We start from the raw sequence: 19,925 nt of genomic DNA, 5'->3' as shown, positions 1-19,925 counted from the left end.
AAAAGAGCTTTCTTTCTTTAAGCAATAATTCCAGTCATTCATACATGAATAAACATGAGCAGGTAAATAGAATGGTTCTGCAACAAACAGCCTCAACCTTCAGAAATAGATAAAATGTGTGTGCAATCAGGAGAGCTGCTAAGTGATTTTATTATTATTCATTTATATTACAGCACGTTTTGGTTCATGACTAATACCTAACTGTATTAATGAAATGAATGCAGCACTTTAATAACTGTTTACATCTGTAGGGCCAAGATAGTCAGACATATTCTCTTGGGACAAAATATAAATCCGACTTCAGAGAGACAACTTTCCCTCCCTGAACTCCCTTTCATTTTCTAATGGAGATGAATAATGACAAATTATCGAAATCTTCATCAGAAATTATATTAACAACCCTGTGGTATATTAAAGAGGAGAACAAAATGGAAAGAATTTAATCTCAATTTTGACACTGATTTCCTGAGGAAATTGCAAAGTTTGTATCTACGTTATAAAGGAAAAAAAGAGGGAACAGTTACATATATCCGATACGTGGTATCAGGAAGTGCTCTGTACCTGCAAAGTATAAATGGCCTCTGGCGTTAGTGGAAATGAAAGGCAGAGATCTTGGTTTCTCTTCCCTTTTCCACTGTACTATCTAGTTTTGCAGCAGTACCTTGCAGGTGGGTTTCATATGCCAGGCATGATTGCATACAGCTGTTAGAAATTAATTGTAGGATACATGTTATAGGAGGTAATAGAAAGAGGAGAGAGGGAAGATAAGCTATTTAGAGATCATACCCATGATCAGCATTTGTGTGACAAACGTTCATCTGAGTTATCTAATTCCCTCCACCAAGTTCCTTTGAGAAATGAATCTTTACTTCATGTAAACATATGCAACGCAGTTTGAAATGAAACAATTTCATCTTCCTATACAAAGAAATGAAAACAGGGGAAAAAAACTTCCTGATTCCAAACTAGCAAGTGCTCTCAACATTGCAAAGAAATAAAGTTTAGAAGAAATGTAATACCTGAAGTATTGACAGTACTGCTGAGGTGTAGGTGGTAAGCAATTTTTCTAATAGGAAGAAAAGTAGAAATCAATACAGCAGAAATCAAAATCAGATTTCTTAACAAAATAGCTGGAAAGCTGCTAGGCATCTGTATGTGGTTTATTACTTTGCTACTTAGGACATTGGATATCTAATAAATGTACTGAATTAAGAGTCCATAAAAATATTTATCTGTATTATAGAAAATGCCAATCCTGTGAGGCTTTAGACAGAAATTTTACTGGCAGCTTTCCAGAATCTTGACACAGATGAATAAAGTCAAACCAAAGGAAAAAAGCAACAGCTGAGCTTTCTGTTGCTGGTGTTTCCAAGACAGAGCAGTTTAATGATTCATCATTGCATATTACCTTGCAAAATATCAGTAAGAGCAGAGATGACTTCATGCACTAGCAGTCCCATAATTCTGTTTTAACTCCCCCCTTGCTACAGTTCACATCTCCATGGTGTCTCCTCTCTTAATGCTCTCTGGGGACCCCACAGCCCTGATCTAAGGGGCTGCAGTCATAGACAGCTATGTCAAAGATCACTGAAACTACAGTGAATATTCTCATTACTTTTGCTACAGTTTAGAGCTCTGAGTCCACCGCATTAGGAATCCATATCAGGGGAAAGACTTAGCTTGCACAGTGATAGCTTCACCCAACATCCAACTGTTCTGACAGTAGGCAACAGCAAATGCATAAGAAAGATTATGAGAAAGCAAACATATTTATTTATTCTTCCCCATGTAGTCATCTGGTCACAAGTGATCTGTGGCGCAAGAAATTCTGGGGTTTGAGGTAGTACCTGTGTCGTTAACAGCTGTTGATAACAAATCAACAGCTCTTTTTCATCTATGAAGCTTTCTAGTTGCTTTTCTGGATCCATGTAAACACTGGGCTTTGCAACGCATTGTGGCAGAGCTCCCCAGGTTCACTATACAAGGCACAAGGAAAAAATCTCCGCTTTATAGTCTACTTCTTTATAATCTCACTTTATAGCCCTGATTTCTTGAAAGAAAGAAACTAATATTTGAATGACAAACCTTAAAATATTAATTCCCTCTTCATCTTTCCCATGCATTCCTATAATGTCTCCCTTCTGTCTTCCCTTTTCCAGCCAGAAGATTCCTAGCCTTTTGCTCTTCCTTTCACTCACTCGGTACTTGAATGGTCTTTGTACCCCAGACACGTGGAGGAGGAGGTCCCATCTCTATTCCAGCATAGGATCCTTAGTTTAGGTAGTGAGCTTAGAGGAAATCAGGCACAATTTCACTAGAACCCCATTTCCTTTTGTTGGAGGTATACCTAGATGTGTTGATGGCTTGCTCAAATAAATGTTTTCCGATTAATCAAACACTAGGCCTGCAGGCAGCTTCAGGGCTTGACAGTATCTTTTCCTGCCACACAGTGTAAATCGTAACTTTTCAGCACAGACAGAAACAACATTTATGAGCATCAGATGACCATCTAGCAACAATGCTGCTTGTTAACTTTTTGTGATTTTTCATTTCGTGGAGTTATCATCCTCTGAGACCAGTGGTGAAGGAAATTGCTCTGCATGACGTTCGCTCCAAAGTACAAAGGAACTGGGCAGTCCTTATTTGCTCTCTTGCATATTCACCTCTTCCCTCTGCTCCAGCCTTTGCGAACCAGCGCGCAAGCTTCTCTGCGGGAGCAGAGCGTGCACGGTATAGCCCGCGCTGAGGAATCCACTCTCGCATACTCAGCAGGACCTACCTCCTAGGTCATTCAAAGGGAGCATTCAAAAGCAGTTACTCTAGCAGTGAGAGAGGAAAGAGTCTGACAACTAATGGAAATAATCACTTCTTCTAACAGTTCAGCTTTTGCCAGCCTAAGTGTGTTTTCTATGAAAAATACAACTCCCGGTGAATATTCTTTACTAGTGGCTAGATTGAAAAGCTGCAGACAGAATGTACCCAGCACATTCAGGTGGATCTCTTGGTTGTCTGAGCAGAGTGGCTTGTCCTTGAAAAATCAATTCAGTCTGTAAGGGTTTTATTCCAATCTCCCTGGATCTTTAATGGACACTTGAGAGCTCTTTAGGTGTTTAGACACCATTAGAGAAACATTTCTCCTCCTTTCCACTACCCCGAAATCTTTGTTTCCATTTGAATTACCTCACTGAGAGATTTATTTTTGCAGTGTTTTGAAAGATTAGAATATCACAATCTCTACTCCAGTACACAGCAGTAAGGAGATGGTGGGAGTGTGGAATACCAGCTCAGATTAGTGGTCACTCGAAACCACTGTCCTTTCTCTGATTAACATCAGGTTTTACCTTTCTGTGTGAAACCTTCCCTGCCTGCGGAGAAAGTTTTTTCTTTATCCACTAACTAGAAAGTGATGTATATCCTAATCGAATGCTACCTACAGTAAACAAAGAATATTTTCAGCCTGAACTGTTGTAGCCCTTCCACTACTGCACAGATTTTTAAATACATACTTTTGTATGTTTGGCAGTATTATTCCAGAAGTAGATTTGGGTAGACCATCTTCTTAGCACACCAGACACCAGCATTTAGGGTTCCCTTGAAACTTCTCCAATTGTCCAAAACTGGAACTTGATCTACACATCTATCTTCATTTTCCATACACACTCTTCACCCTGGATTTCAATTAAATTTAATTGTATTGTATAAAAACAGAATACAGGTTTTTCTCAGGATCTTTTAAGTAATCCTACCACTAAGCTATGAAAAATGAGTGAATCTCCTATTCAAATAAATGCCAACCTCATACTAGGAAACAGTAAAATTTATCTCTTAAACCAGAGGTATACCGAGGCAATTGCTGGTTCAGCAGCACATTTCTTTTCAGGAAATTCAGCCTGATTATTTATCATTAAAAATACAGCAGACCACAGCCAGTGTCTGACCACCCCAATAAAAACTTCTCATTTTTTCCATTTCAAAAAGAAACAGAAGCTTTGCAAACACACAACACAGTTCAGGCTAAGAAATTTGAGAACACACACAGGCATGAAATTTTAGTCTAGAACTTACAGTCTACCCATTTGCCCCACGTATTGCCCCATTTCTATCAGATGAGTCCCCACTAACTGTTCAGTTCGGGTCACTTTATAGCTTAGCTCAGTTCATTTTTGTAAATGAAAATCACATTCTATTAAGAAACGAAGAGGACAGGTTGCTGGTAAGATCACAAATCTGCTTTTAATATGTCACAACATTTCAGGAAGGACCACAAGAGTTAACCTAAGATTTTACTAATTTTATTTTCTTTCCTGAAAGTCCTGGGGACATAATGCCACAAGCTTTTCTCACTGTAGCAATACAGATGAAATTGATAAAAAATAAACTTATGAAATACAACAAAGTAAAGATTGTGAAATAATTCTGCCAGGGATTAAAGGACAGTTGTGCTCTACTGTAGGACTAAAAAGAAATTAATTTTCCGAGGAAGTTGTCTACATCAGATGCATCTAAATTGATCTGGAAAGCAGAATGTTCTTTGCATGATGAGAATTCATAGGCATTCATCAGAACTATGCTCTTTTATTCAAAATAAAGCACGCTATTCCTCAAGCAATATCAAAGCCCTATAGACCAGCAGCTTTTTTCTACATTCAACAACTTCTAGAGCTATTTTCCGTACATAACTCTATGTCGATTTTTAAGAGGTCAGGAACGTAGGCAAATGGAAACTTGCAAGGAAGGGATGGGTGACATGTCAGAATAATATATATTTTTATTACCCAAAAGTGCATATTAAAGCAAAGTTATTTTTGTTTATTTACAGTCTCATTCTTCCCATAAAATACCTTCCTTTTAAATGAGACCATTTAGTGAAAAACAGGTCTCATTGTCTTATGGACCACATGGACTCAGTAGCCCCATCTATGAGCCTCGCTGATGCTTCTTGGGAGGTAAAGGGGAAAGGTGAGGATCACTTACCAGGTTTAAATAAAGGAACAGATTTAAGTTTTAAAAGATTCGGTGAGAAAATGGGACTAACCGTAAAATGTCCGATGAAAGATCTGTCTAGTTCAGTATGCTGTACCCAGTAACAGCCAATAGAGGATTCCTAGGGAAAAGTAAGAAGAAAATGAGAAAAACATATTTCCCAAGAACTGCCTCCCAGCTTTCAGCATTTTGTTCTGAAATTTCCTGAACCAGAGTTGGCATCATTTTTAAATAGCCCTAGATAATTTTTTCTTCTATTAATGCACCCAGTTTTGAACACCAGCAAACTTCTAGCATCTGTAACAGCCTGTGGCAAGGAATTAAATAGCTTAGCTCTGTATTTTGGGGTGGTTTTACCTTGTGTATTTTCAACCTGCCATAAGCAACTTCAATACATGCACATCGGTATTAGAGCAGCTATGGAGAGCAATCCTGACAGCTTAATTTTTTTTTTCCAAAATTCTTAAACTTCACTCCTATTTTATGCACTCTTGAATTCACGGAAGAGGTTATTTTAGAGTCTTCGAACCTAAGTTATCTAATGTAACAGATATTGAGATAATCTGTTTCCTTAGACAAGGAAAATCCTCTCAATAGATCAATTACTTTGAATTTTCTGTCATTTGTACAAAAGTTTAATTATCTGAAACTATTCAATAACCCCTGTTACATCTACATAATTGAAGTTCAACTGTAATTAGCTATTGCTCTAACAACAGGATTGGTTGCAGCAATTAGAGCAGTCCTCTTTGGTTTTGGTCTTTACCACTGTTAAACCTTTCCCAATAACTAGCAGTATTGACTTTTGACAATTCTTTCCTGAAAGAATAGAGAAAGTCAGCTAATTATTCTCATTGTTACTATTTGGCGCTTTTTTTTTTTCTTCTTTTTCTCCTAAATCTACATTCAACTTCTAAACTTTTCTGGGAAAATGTGTTCCTTTAATCAAGATAATCAGTTACACATACCTCCCAGTGAGTTGCTTTCCTCTAATTTAGAATTTGCCTGTACAGCTGTGTAACACCATGCTGGTTATTTAGTCTGTCACCATGTTTCAGAATCTCAGGAAACAGGTTTAGGTGATTCATATAGTAGTAGTAGTGCTGCCTTGACAATCTAGAGTTAAGTGAGGCAAGACTGTATTTTTAATATAAAATACACTCTCCCTGCAAATCTTAGCTTGGTAAGATAGCTCAATTACTAATATGCAGCACACAATACAGATGGAAACTGTGCATGCTGGGATCAGCAATTTGGTTTGGGGAATGAGGGGAATCACAGTAGGAAATTGGAATAAAGAATTCAGGAAAATAAAACCTGTTCCTGAAGAACCAGACAAGACTTTTTCAGTCATTTCACTACCGATTCCGGTAGGCAGCAGGTGGAGGTATACAAGACTATTGAGTTAGTCCTAAGGCATCTTGGCCTGCCTAAACCTTTGAGGAAAAAAGCTAAGTCTTAAATAAATAATTGTAACATTGGTTGTGCAGAAAAATCAATAATCCAGGCCTTTTTGCAGGTTGTTCTACTGCAGTTAAGATTAAAGCTGTACTCTGTTGCAGGAAACTTCTGTATCACTGCAGTCTCACTAGTCTCAGTTCTTGAAGGAAAGATCTGCAGATGACCAAGTGCGGGGTTAAAAGCATTGTTATTTAGTGTACTGCACAGTTCTAAATGTTGGAGTAGAGGAGAACAACAGCATTCCAGCTGAAAGTACATAAACAAGAAAGACACTACTTGAAAATGGTACATGCAAGAAGATGTAGAAAAGAGATAAGATCCTCCTCAGCTATGTAATTTACCTCTTTTTTTTTTTTTGCCAACGTTCACCTTGTTATTTTCTCATATTGTAACTTCATACTTTCTTAAAATTACCATTTTATTATCTGCTTCAACTAGTGTGAGCATCTCTCTCTCATTTCAGTACTACCCACAGATTTCATTAAATTATTATCAATACCGTCTCTGACTGCTTAAACAAGGACACATTTAATAAAACTCTTCCTAATACCAATTTCCAGACAGATTGCTGTTATTCGTTGCCTATTATGTTCACTGTTCTGGCTAGCTTAAGATATATTACTGTAACCCTATTCAAGCTATTTTGTACTCACTTTCAGCTAAGATTTTATAGGAAATTCGATCAAATTCCAAGCAATTTCTATTTTTGCCTCACTACTTTCTCTCCCCCTTTTATATTTCTATCAAGAAACAAACAAATTTTGATTGGCAAGATACAATCCTATTTATAAAAAGAAGAGGCATAACTGTTTATTTTCTAGTTTACAGAGGAACTGTCAGACATACCCATTAATATTTTTCACATGCTGAAACGCAGTGAAAATCAGTACCACTGAAAAGTCTTTCAGAAGGTAATGCATCATTCCTGTCTAAATTTTGAAAGGTCTTGCATGACCCTAAAGGTTAGACCAACTTAACTAAAATCAGCCCTAAAGCTGACTTAGTTGAATCAATATATATTAATGACAAACAGCCTTAAGTGTCAATTGCAAATAAATTGTAATTTCACATTTATCTCCTAACAAATAAACTGATAGAGATTTGAACCACAGTAGGTGTCTCATATGGCTTTGAACCTGTTTCATTACAATACTTCAGAATTCTGTTGTAGTTGTAATAAAATTATCAGCTACTTTTTCTCCTTTCTCATCTCTGCAATTAAATATCTAGGCCTTCTCTTCCTCGCTTAGGATCAGTCATCTGATTCTTCCACTCTTGGATCAGGCTTACACACAAGCTGCCTGATGTTCATCCATCCGAGTTCTTGTCTTTCCTGGCAGTTTGATTTAGTCAGACCGTTTAGGGGAGGGGAACCCGGCGAAAACTCATAAACCAACTTTTTGCCATATTGGATTTGATCCCGTATACCAGATTTCTCTCTCTTCTGAAACCTGGTTTCTACATTTGTACATCGTCATATGAAATATCTTGAAACCTTCAGAGTGGGTTTTCCCAGAGAGGAGGATTATCTACAGGGAATTTTGTGAAAATGCTGCCATTCACTTGTTTCAATATTACACTCTCCCATCATCAATGAACTGTAATGTCCAGCCTGAGTGGCTGTTACTACACAGTAAAATATTTTGATAGCTGAGTATATGAAGAACAAACTTTATTTGTTTTTTTTTTATTCCTGTTGTTTTCACCAGAGGCTGGACTGGATGGCCTTCAGGCATCCCTCCAAATGACATTTCTATGACTCCAAGAATGTCACCTTAGAAGTAAAGCACAGCAGTTGTACTAAAATTGCAAATCAAAATACACAGTTGAGAAAGATTCACCTTTAATTCAACCTGCATAATGATGACCATGATGCAGGCCTAACCACCCAGCATCACCTTCCTCTTTCATTTTAAAGAACCGGTAACAGAAAGACCTTTCTGCTATGAACATTTATGACAAATAAAGTCAGTCCGAGTAACCAGGTTACTGATACAGCTGTCGATAGGTCAGCGTTCCTCAGGTCCCTTCAGAGCATGAAGCTGAGGATTCAGTATCTGAGAAAAAAACCATGGGGATTCAAGTCATCATGGCAATGAGCTTGGGACAGTGATTGCAGACCACTTCAGTTAGGCTTCAACCCTTATCTCTAATGCTGCATGCCTACCCCTTACCCTAGTCCCTTGCTCTAATTCTTTTCACTAGTCCCTAAAGCAAGCCCCTACCTTGAAACTCCTAAACCCTATCCCCTTGCACGAACCTCCTAGCCCTGACCCCATCATGTAGCTCTAACCCTAACCTGTTTGGCCATTGGGAGGCAAAAGAAGTGCAGGGATTCTGCGATCGTGGGCAAAGGAGAAATCCCTGCTGCCCCAATTAATTCCTAGCAACGAGGCATATCATTTTTGTGCAAAATGGCCTTATTCTCTTTGGATGTGTGAACAAACATGGTGTAGGGTTCAGGCCACATATTCTCAACGTCAGTGAAAAACTTTTCTTACACTGCGGTGAGAGTGGATCCCTGCATGTAATTTCTCAAAATGAAGTGAATGTGTCCAGTTCCCTTAGCTTTTCATCTGCCACATGTGATTATATTTTCTCCACTTATTCAGTGTTGATGGAAAAGAAGGCATGACTGAGTTCAGTATTGCTTCAGTGACTACACTGCAGAAAAAGTGATATGTTTGGGAAATAGCTGCTAATCCCATGGTGATATATGGAGCTTGCAGTCAGGGATTAACACAGATGGATATGGATGAAGTGGTCTATACAGTAATTTTATACATTAAATTTATACAGCATTTTAAAAAATCTGTATTTAGGCTATATATAATCTGACTTGAGATGTGAAATGGTTATAAAGCACTAGCTGTTCTTTCCAAACCCATGCATCTACTTCAGTGCTGAAAATGTTGTTTTCCCCTTGAAAGGGACTTGAAATTCAAAGTATAATTTCAAAATATAATTAAGTTAATGGACAATGGTCTTATCTTAAATATGGTGAGCTACCTAAGTGGGAAAGTAGCCCAGTCATGGGAGATCTGTCAACAGAGCAGGTCATCAAGAGTCCTTCCCAAGGGACACTGATATTCTTGTTATTGAAAGTAATATGCAAGCCTTTCTTCACTTTGTCTTAAAAAAAGCCCTTGGATTATTAATCTAAGCAGAATTTCTGAGACTTCTTTTGTAACTCTAAGTATCTGGTCTTTCAGTGGCTACAACTCTAAAAGACGAAATAAGTCTTAAGGGACATTTAGGAGATATAGGTCTGGTTTGCAAAGAAATATTTAATGTTTAGGAGTTCAAGGTAGAAACTCCTGGCTAGATTTACTCTGTGATTTTGATAAGTCAGTAAATAATCAGATATATGGAAGATCATTTGCAAATGAGAGCTAGCTCAAAAATATTGCAAAAATAGCAATGACTATGTGTCATGGCTTAACCCCAGCTCATAACTGAGCACCATGCAGCCGCTTGCTCATTCCTCCCCCCACACGGTGGGATGGGGAAGAGAATGGAAAAAACCCGTTGGGTTTTTTTTTCCTCCCTGTGGGGTGGGACACCACCTACAGTTCATCTTCTGTACAGATTGAGAGACTTCATCTTACATGGGTGAGTGATTTTTACGCATTTTGGGTCATCAACCATAAACCTTAGGAGCTCTTAAGTCAGCAGTGTAGTACTAATTTCCTGACCGACATCCTGAACCTGTGGTTTGTTAATGTCTGTTGGAATGGTTTCAGTTAGAACAAAACTTAGTTTTTCCCCTTCCATCTTGTAAAATAAATATTTTTGATTGATTGTTTGTTAACTGGACTGGCCTAGTTTGTGTGGTTCTGTGACACCTCCACGGGGCATTTGCCACCATCCATGAGTCAGTATAGAGGTAGAACTTCGGCCGCTTTTCTCTTTCAGCAACATCTAAAGCCAGCTGGATGGCTTTTACTTCCACAAACTGACTCAATTCTCCTTCAGCAGCTTCTGCGACTTGTCATGTAGGACTCCACACAGCAGCCTTCCACCTCCGATGCTTTCCCACAATGCGACAGGACCCATCAGTGAACAGGGCATGTTGCTTCTTACTTTCTGGATGTTTATTATACAGTGGGGCCTCTTCAGCATGCGTCACCTCCTTTTCTGGCGATATTCTGAAATCTTTGCCTTCTGGCCAGTCTGTCATCATTTCCAGAATTCCTGGGCAACTGGGGTTTCCTATTTGAGCCCACTGTGTGGTCAGTGCGACCCACTTACTCCACGTAGCATCAGTTGCATGATGTGTAGAGGGGACCCTCTCTTTGAACATCCAGCCCAGCACCGGCAGTCGGGGTGCCAGGAGGAGCTGTGCTTCAGTGCCAATCACTTCTGAAGCAGCTCAAACCCCTTCATATGCTGCCAATCTCTCTTTTTCAGTTGGAGTGTAGCAGCCTCACAGCCTCTGTATGCCCGACTCCAAAACCCCAGGGGTCAACCTCGAGTCTCCCTTGGTGCTTTCTGCCAGAGACTCCAGATAGGGCCATTCTCCCCGGCTGCAGCGTAGAGCACATTTTTTACATCCAGTCCTGCCCAGACTGGCCCAAGAGCTACTGCATGAACTATTTCCTGTTTAATTTGTTCAAAGGCTTGTCATTGCTCAGGGGTTCATTTGAAATAATTCTTCTTCTGGGTCACCTGACAGAGGGGGCTTACAATCAGACTGTAATTTGGAATATGCGTCCTCCAAAAACCCACAAGGCCTAAGAAAGGTTGTGTTTCCTTTTTGCTAGTCAGTGGAGACATATCTACTATTTTGTTGATCACATCCATTGGGATCTGACAATGCCCATCTTGCCATTTTATTCCTAAAAACTGGATCTCCTGTGCAGATCATTTGACCTTACTTCATTTTATGGCAAAACTGACTTTCGGAAGGATTTGGACTATTTTCTTCCCTTTCTCAACGACTTCTTCTACTGTGTTGCCCCATATGATGATGTCATCAATGTATTGCAGGTGCTCTGGAGCTTCACCCTGTTCCAGTGCAGTCTGGATCAGTCCATGGCAAATGGTGGGGCTGTTCCCACCCTTGGGGCAGTCAATTCCAGGTGTACTGGATGCCCCTCCAAGTGAAAGCAAACTGTGCCCTGCACTCTGCCGCCAAAGGGACTGAGAAAAATGCATTCGCGATATCAGTTGTGGCATACAACTTGGCTGCCTTTGACTTCAGTTCATATTGAAGCTCTAGCATGTCCAGCACAGCAGCACTCAGCAGTGGTGTGACTTCATTCAGGCTATGATAGTCTACTGTCTGTCTCCACCCTCCATCAGATTTTCACAATGGCTTTATGGGACTGTTAAAGAGTGAGTGGGTTCTGCTGATCGCTCCCTTACTCTCCAGTTGACGAATCAGCTTATGGATGGGAACCAGGGAGTCTCAGTTGGTGCGGTATTGCCGCCGGTGCACCGTTGTGGTAGCAATTGGCTTCTGTTGTTCTTCGACCTTCAGCAACCTCACAACAGAAGGGTCCTCCGAGAGACCAGGCAAGGTAGACAGCTGTTCAATTTCCTCCATCTCCAAGGCAGCTATACCAAAAGTTGATTGGTACCCTTTTGGGTCCTTGAGATACCTTCTCCTGAGGTAAGTCTATGCCAAGGATGCACAGAGCCTCTGGGCCAGTCACAATGGGGTGCTTTTGGCACTCATTCCCAGTTAGGCTCACTTTGCCCTCCAGTACAGTTAGCTGTTGGGATCCCCCTGCCACTCCAGAAATACAGATGGGTTCTGCTCCTTCATGGCTTGATGGCATTAGGGTACACTGTGCACCAACTGGTGTCCACTAGAGCCTTGTACTCCTGTGGGTCTGATGTGCCAGGCCATCAAATCCACGCAGTCCAGTATTACAAAGTACACCACAATGATAACCTTGACCCAGTTCACTGAGATGATAAACAGCACAACAGGGAACATATATTGCAAGTAAGGTGTTACATCACACAACTCTGAGAACAAGTGCAACAACTTTAAGAGTGAATGAATCAACATTGTGACCAGCAACTATTTACCTAATATAGTGAATACTTATAACAATTTTTTTTCTGGTCAGATCTGTCATTATCTCAAGCCTTCGTGCCCCACAGTGGGCATCAAAAAGGACTGTCATGGTTCAACCCCAGCCAGTAACCAAGCACCACGCAGCGGCTCGCTCACCCCTCCTCCCCCCAGGGCAGTGGGGAGAAGAATGGAAAAAACCACTGTGTCATGTAGATAGATGCTATATAGGCACCATACTCATAGAAAGCAGAATTTTTTTTAAACATATAAAAGTTATCTGAAAACATGCTTTGTCTCAAGACACAATGTCATCTGGACAGTGACTTGGCCTATTTAAAAAAGTTTGTGCTTTGACATATTGCAGAGGCTTTCTGCAATATAAAAGACAGCTAACGTTCGATAACCACATAGTTTCTATGTAAGCTTCAGAAATCATATCTTCTTCATGGTTCAGAAGAATAAGAATAGGAACTTTTTCTTAAACTGTAAGGAATCTAATAGAGTGAATATTAGCATGTGTCTTCCAAAGAAATATCAGACCCAGGCATGACAATGAGCAGGTTGCTTAATGAATGAAAATTCTACTTTCTGTTGACATTTGGTTGGTAAACATCAAGAGAGAATGGGCAGGGAGGATGGAAAGAGAGGAAAAAAATACAGAACTAATGCCTCCAGAAAGAAATCATAGAATTCTAGGGCAGGCACAATTTATAGATACAGACCAGATGTAAATTACAGATACGTCATTGATAGTAGTGGAGATGCTTTGATTTAAAATACTCAAGGATCTCAGAAAAGAGAGAGAAAAGAGAGAGAAAAGAGAGAGAAAAGAGAAGTCACAAATTTCCAGATTTCTCCTAGCAGTATATCACACTCTTCCTTTTTTTTTTTTCTGTGAAGATTAGTCTCAAAAAGACATTTTAGGAAGACACTTATTTTAAAGGAGTAATAAATACAGAGATAAATAAGCCACAGTCAGCTGAAGAAATTCTCAAGACACCATATTCATGCTATAAGAGCTAAAGGTAAAATTAATAAATAGGGCTGTATGACAACCAGATGGTTCTACGGAAGAAAAACAAATCATTGCAATCTCTAGAGGACTAAGACACCAAATAATTACATTGATACATTAGTTAAACTAATGAGTTTTAAATGTGTCATCCTCTCCCTCCCCTTGGCACACATTTTTGATATGAGCACCATTTCATCCCCACTTAGAAATTCCACCAAATCCTCCTGTTAATGAAGGAAGAGTCCTAAAGAGAAAACAGCAGCAGCACAGCAATATTTCTGCCCTAATAACACTTCAGTTTGCTACACCCAGTCCCATTCAAAGACTGACCCCTCTCCAGAAATACCCTATATTCTGATTAATACATATACTTTAGGCCTAATCCCACAAACATTCAACTATATGTGCATCTGCTAGCTTCAATGAGACATGAATAAAAAAGATTATGTTTGTGTATATGTCCTCACTAGTGAAATTAGGTTGCTTTCATAGTATATAGTGGTTAGTAGTTTCAGCTTAAATGGTTTAAAAGGACTAGAAGTCACTAAAATGCCTGAAAAACCGTGTGTAGGCTCGGAGTATGGTAATAAAAGAGGGAACAGTTTCATCAAGCAGGGAACAAAAGCAAGGACAGAAGGAGGGACATTAAAAGAGGTGCTGTGGATTTAACAGTCCCACAGCTGACTGTTGGTAGAGCATACTACCGTTTCACAGAATTGCAGTCCTGATTGGAAGACAGGAACAGACTTCTTCAAAAGGGTACACCAATAGAAGTGGTCAAGGGAATAAATATTTGCAGTAGGTTACCAGAGGATGTAGTTGAACTTGAAGTTGTTGAACTGAAACTGAACATTTTTCCAAAAGAGGTGGTCCTGTCAGCTTTGGAGGGAGCTCATCTCTTTTTCTGAAGGAATTCCTGGGCAGAACTCAGTGGCTTGAGATACTCAGAAGGACAGACAAGGTAATCGTAAGTCTTCCTTCTGCCCTCCTGGTTATTAAAAAAAAAAAAAAAAAAAGCAATCAGTGCCAGTAAGAATTTAGGGTTTTTTCAAAGCATTATCAAAATGCTGAAGCATACTTGGAATGCAAAAAATGTTGTAGATGGCTCCTTAGGAAGTATCAGCTACTACTACCTTTGAATATGCTTTTGGCTGTATTTATAAAAGTAGCGTCAATTAGTTAGATTTTAACAGCAATATGGAGCATTACCACAACATTAACATCTAATAAATACTGATCACAGCAGGAATTTTCAATTGCCATAATTACTCAAGTAAAGACCATTAGTGCTACTTCCTCCCAGCTAAAACATCAAAGCATCTTTTACTTAATTTCATTTGCTTCAGATGCTAATAAGTGTCAGCATCTTAATTTGTCTGAATGCATTTATCCTTCTCTTTGTCCAATTTTAAATTGTTTATTTCCACAAATTAATGCCATGTTATCATTATTATATTTTTTTCCTTAAATCTCAGAAGAGCAATGCATGCAGCTATAGAGTGCTAAAGATATAAAGTGTGAGGGAATATTCAAAGAAACTACAAATATCAAAGTTTCATTCTTTCCCAGTCTCTCTGGGCAACCTGTCAGCTACTCTCTGTCATTTTTCCCCCTTATATCAGGTCAGGTTTAGATAGTTTTGTTTCTTGAAGTCTTAAAGTCATAAAGATGTAGTTAGTATTAGTTTCACAGACTGACAAACCTGCTTGAATTGAAACCGTCATCTATTTGAACCCCAGGTGATGCCAAATTTTTTTTGTAAAAACCCTTTTTCTCATTCTGCTGGTGGTATTAGTTTACTTCATGAACAACCATGTAAATATGTTTTGAACTCTTCAGCAAGTGACACCTTTAGAGGAATTATTCTGTATATGAAATGCTTCAGCCTTGACACTTGCTAGGGTTCATTCATCTGCTTACTTAAAAGAAAAAAAAAAATCCCTAATGCTGATGGAGACCAGGCCAGAAGCAGAAAGAACAGGATTACTGAGTAATGGCACTCATTTTTTTTCCTTCCCTTTCTAACATGAAGTCATTTCTCCAACAAATCATTTTTTAGTTCTTTGGTTTGAAATCTATAGTCGAGTCTCAATAGCAAGAAATGCATGAGAAGTCAGAAACCGCTGCTAGTCTTCCATGGGTTGTCAGAGCAACTGGCTTTTTCACCAAGTACAACTTACCATGATGAAACAAACAAACAAACAAACAAACAAGTTTTGTCTTCTCAAAACAAAAGATCTGCCATGGAGATATACTTGATATCAGATATGAAAACTGCAGTTTTACATGCCAATTCATCTCTGAATGCACCTAGGTAGAGGTGAGAGTCCAGACCCACTCAGGACAATTGAGCTGTGGATCCTCCAGCATAAGACATCATCAAAACCTTTGACTGGGTAACAGGAGTGGGTCTGCCAGTTTGTGGCTGTTGGAAACACTCCATCCCTCTCCCGATCTCATAGGTGTCTCAGCTGCATGTATGTTTCTTTTCTGATGGTACAAGGCAGCAAATATCCCATGAGCAAGAAGAATCTAATGATTCCAAACTACAAGAATCAGAGCAATCCAAATTCACCATCTGTTGCTGGGTATGGTGGTCAGTGAAAATCTCGGTGCTCTGAGAACGAGGTGCAGACTTCCTGATGCAATTAAAGACCATATGAAGATTCAGACTCTCTACTGGACTTTTGCTAAGTTTTGGGTTTGGGGTTATTTTTCACCCTCCAAAGAAGAAACCCAGCTCTAACAAGAGACAGACACCGAATATTTTTCCACTGAATATTGCTGCAGTTTAAACCTCTGTGACTGTATAACATGTAACAGGCATATCATAGGCATGTCATAGGCACCGTGACTCTCAAACACCATGTCTTTAGTGAATGTAGTCCCTTGGTTTGTTCAGCCTAGAGAAGAGGAGACTGAGGGGAGACCTCATCATGGCCTACAGCTTCCTCACGAGGGCGAGCGAAGGAGCAGGCTCTGATCTCCTCCCTCTGGTGACCAGCGATAGAACCCGAGGGAACGGCATGAAGCTGCAACGGGGGAGGTTTAGGTTGGGTATCAGGAAAAGGTTCTTCACCGAGAGGGTGGTCGGGCACTGGAACAGGCTCCCCAAGGAAGTGGTCACAGTGCCGAGCTTGACTGAGTTCAAGAAACGGCTGGACAATGCTCTCAGTCATATGCTCTGATTTGGCTGGTCCTGTGAGGAGCCAGGAGTTGGACTCGATGATCCTTATGGGTCCCTTCCAACTCAGGATATTCTATGATTGTATGATTTTTTTTTCATGTTCACTCTAAGCTCAAACCAAGGTCTCTAAACCAACTGTCTCTAAGCAGAGAGAATATATGGAACATGTAGTGACCAGCCTTTTGCAGGGAACCAAACAACATCACACACTATTGCCTCTTGGGAAGAGAGTTCAGCAAAACGTGAGGCCTGAGGGCTGGAAGGATGATTTTCAAATTAGACTTACGGACTAAGGAGCTAAAAGCTAACTCAAAATGACTTAGGGTCCTTTGAATTTGAGTTAGCTTTTTTGGTTTAGGGTCCTTTTGATTTGAAGAACAGATGTAAAACTACATTAAGGCTTTTCAGGACTGCAAAACATATATAATCTAGTTATTTATTCTTTAAAAAGCACTTCCTAACAAAGACGCTATTCCCAGAAAGCATAGTTTTCCATTTTTTATTTGACTCCTAGAACAATGCAACTATTAAATTAAAATTCCTAGGGTAGGGTTTGGGCAGGAGCATTGGGAATTTTTTTTGTTGGGTTTTTTGGGGGGGTTTTGGGGGGTTTTTTTAAGATTTATCCCTCTCAGTGGTCATAGAATCATAGAATTGTTTTGGTTGGAAAAGACCTTTCAGATCATCAAGTCTAACCGTTAACCTAGCACTGCCAAGTCCACCACATCTATATGTGTTTTAAATACCTCCAGGGATGGTGACTCAACCACAGGGCAGCCTGTTCCAGTGCTTGACAACCCTTTCTGTGAAGAAATATTTCCTAATATCCAATTTAAACCTCCCTTGGTGCAACTTGAAGCCATTTCATCTTGTCCTATCACTTCTTACTTGGGAGAAGAGACCAACACCCACCTGGCTACAACCTCCTTTCAGGTAGCTGTAGAGAGCGATAAGGTCTCCCCTCAGCCTCCTCTTCTCCATGCTAAACCACCCCAGTTCCCTCAGCTGCTCCTCATCAGACCTGTGCTCTAGATCCCTCAACAGCTTCGTTGCCCTTCTTTGGACATGCTCCAGCACCTCAATGTCCTTCTTATAGTGAGGGGCCTAAAACTGAACCCAGTACTCGAGGTGCGGCTTCACCAGAGCCGAGTACAGGGGGACGATCACTTCCCTAGTCCTACTGGCCACACCATTTCTGATACAAGCCAGGATGCTGTTGGCCTACTTCACCACCTGGGCACACTGCTGGCTCATATTCAGCCAGCTGTTGAGCAACAACCCCAGGTTCTTCTCTGCCAGGCAGCTTTCTAGCCACTCTTCCCCATGCCTGTAGCATTACATGGGGTTGTTGTGACCCAAGTGCAGAACCCGACACTTAGCCTTGTTGACTCTCATACAAATGGCCTTGAACCATCAATCCAGCCTGTCCAGATCCCTCTGTAGAGCCTTCCTACCCTCAAGCAGATCAACACTCCCACCCAACCGCAAACTTACTGAGGGTCCACTCAATCCCCTTGTCCAGACCAACACTCCGCTCAACTTGGTGTCATCGCAATTCCCTCATCCAGATCATTGATAAAGATATTAAAGAGAACTGGTCCCAATACTGAGCCCTGGGGAACACCACTTGTGACCAGCTGCCAACTGGATTTAACTCCATTCACAACTCTTTGGGCCCAGCCATCCAGCCAGTTTTTTACCAAGAGAAGCTTACGCCTGTCCAAGCTATGAGCAGCCAGTTTCTCCGGGAGAATGCTGTGGAAAACGGTGTCAAAGGATTTACTAAAGTCTAGGTAGACAACATCCACAGCCCTTCCCTCATCCACTAAGTGGGTCACCTTGTGAAAGAAGGAGATCAGGTTAATCAAGCAGGACCTGCCTTTCATAAACCCATGCTGACTGGGCCTGATCACCTTGTTGTCCTGTATATCATTATGTTTTCCCCCACATCTAATAAAGGATGGAGATTCTCCTTAGTCCTCCTGTTGTTTTTAATGTATTTATAGAAACTTTTAAAGTTGTCTTTAATGGCAGTAGTCAGATTAAGTTCTAGCTGGACCTTGGCCCTTCTAATTTTCTCCCTGCATAGCCTAACAACACATTTGTAGTCCCCTTGAGTTGCCTGCCCATTCTTCCAAAGGCCAGATACAAAGAATTACTGTCCACAGTTGGGTTTGCACAGAAAAAAACAAGACACAGGATAATTTTCTTGATTCAAAAGAAAGTCAGTTCTTAAAAACAAACTAGTTCTCTCACACATAGGCAGCATGGCAGACACAAGGTGAACATTGTCATTTTATGAATAGGATCCCCAAAGCCATTCTTTAAAATCCTTTTTATCTTCAAGCTAGCTTTGATACACAGTAATTGGTTGAGAACACACATAAGACACAATACCAGAAGAAACAAGATACATCTTCTATGGACTTCACATAGCTTTGTTTGCATCCATATCACCATACCTTTCCATGACACCACTGTCTAGTTTTGCACAGAAATATGTATGCAACAAGTTGTTTCATCACATCTTATCAGATGTTTTTCTTCCTGCTCAATTATGTTCCAGTCCTAGGGTATCAACACTTCAAAAGGTGTATTGCCCAACTACCACAACAAATACTCTTTATGTCTAAGGCTAACCATTCTCTTTCATGACCCCCCAACACATGCTAATTCACTAGCCCAATTTGCAACCTCTTCCATCCTAGGCAACAGTTGTTTTGTGATATATATTTAATCAGTGATTGAATAAAATACAGAGATGAGCACTGAGGTAAATATCCAAACACAGATATTCAGACAAGTGTTCTCATCTCTGAGAGCCCAAACATTTCCAGTTTTGCTTCTTCTTCAGTCCTTTAGTGGACACTGGCCCAATTGCAACAGAAGAGTGCTAAGTCCAAAGCAGCCTCCTGGTACAGACCTTTAGAAAGCTGGAGACAGATTCAATTCACTACAGCACACAGCAAGATACGGGATTTCACAGCAATTGCACACTTTGTAGATGAGGACTCTTAGCCAGCTGGCTATTACATGGTCAGCAGTAACAGCAACATGACTGAAAAGCATAAATTCTCTTACAGAATAATTAGAAACATTATTTGTGATACATTAACCCTCAGGATAATATTCTGGGTTGTAGATCCAAGCAGAAAAGAGTATTTCTCTGATATTCTGTGAGCATTGTATAATTCTGACAGAGACATAAGTTTCCACACGCTTGCCACTTACAACTCTTAGCGTTACCTCTA

The sequence above is a fragment of the Grus americana genome, chromosome 4 (assembly GCF_028858705.1).
Source record: "Grus americana isolate bGruAme1 chromosome 4, bGruAme1.mat, whole genome shotgun sequence".
In the NCBI taxonomy this organism is placed as follows: Eukaryota; Metazoa; Chordata; class Aves; order Gruiformes; family Gruidae; genus Grus; species Grus americana.
The sequence above is the reverse complement of the archived record's forward strand: the minus strand, read 5'-3'. Positions refer to the sequence as shown.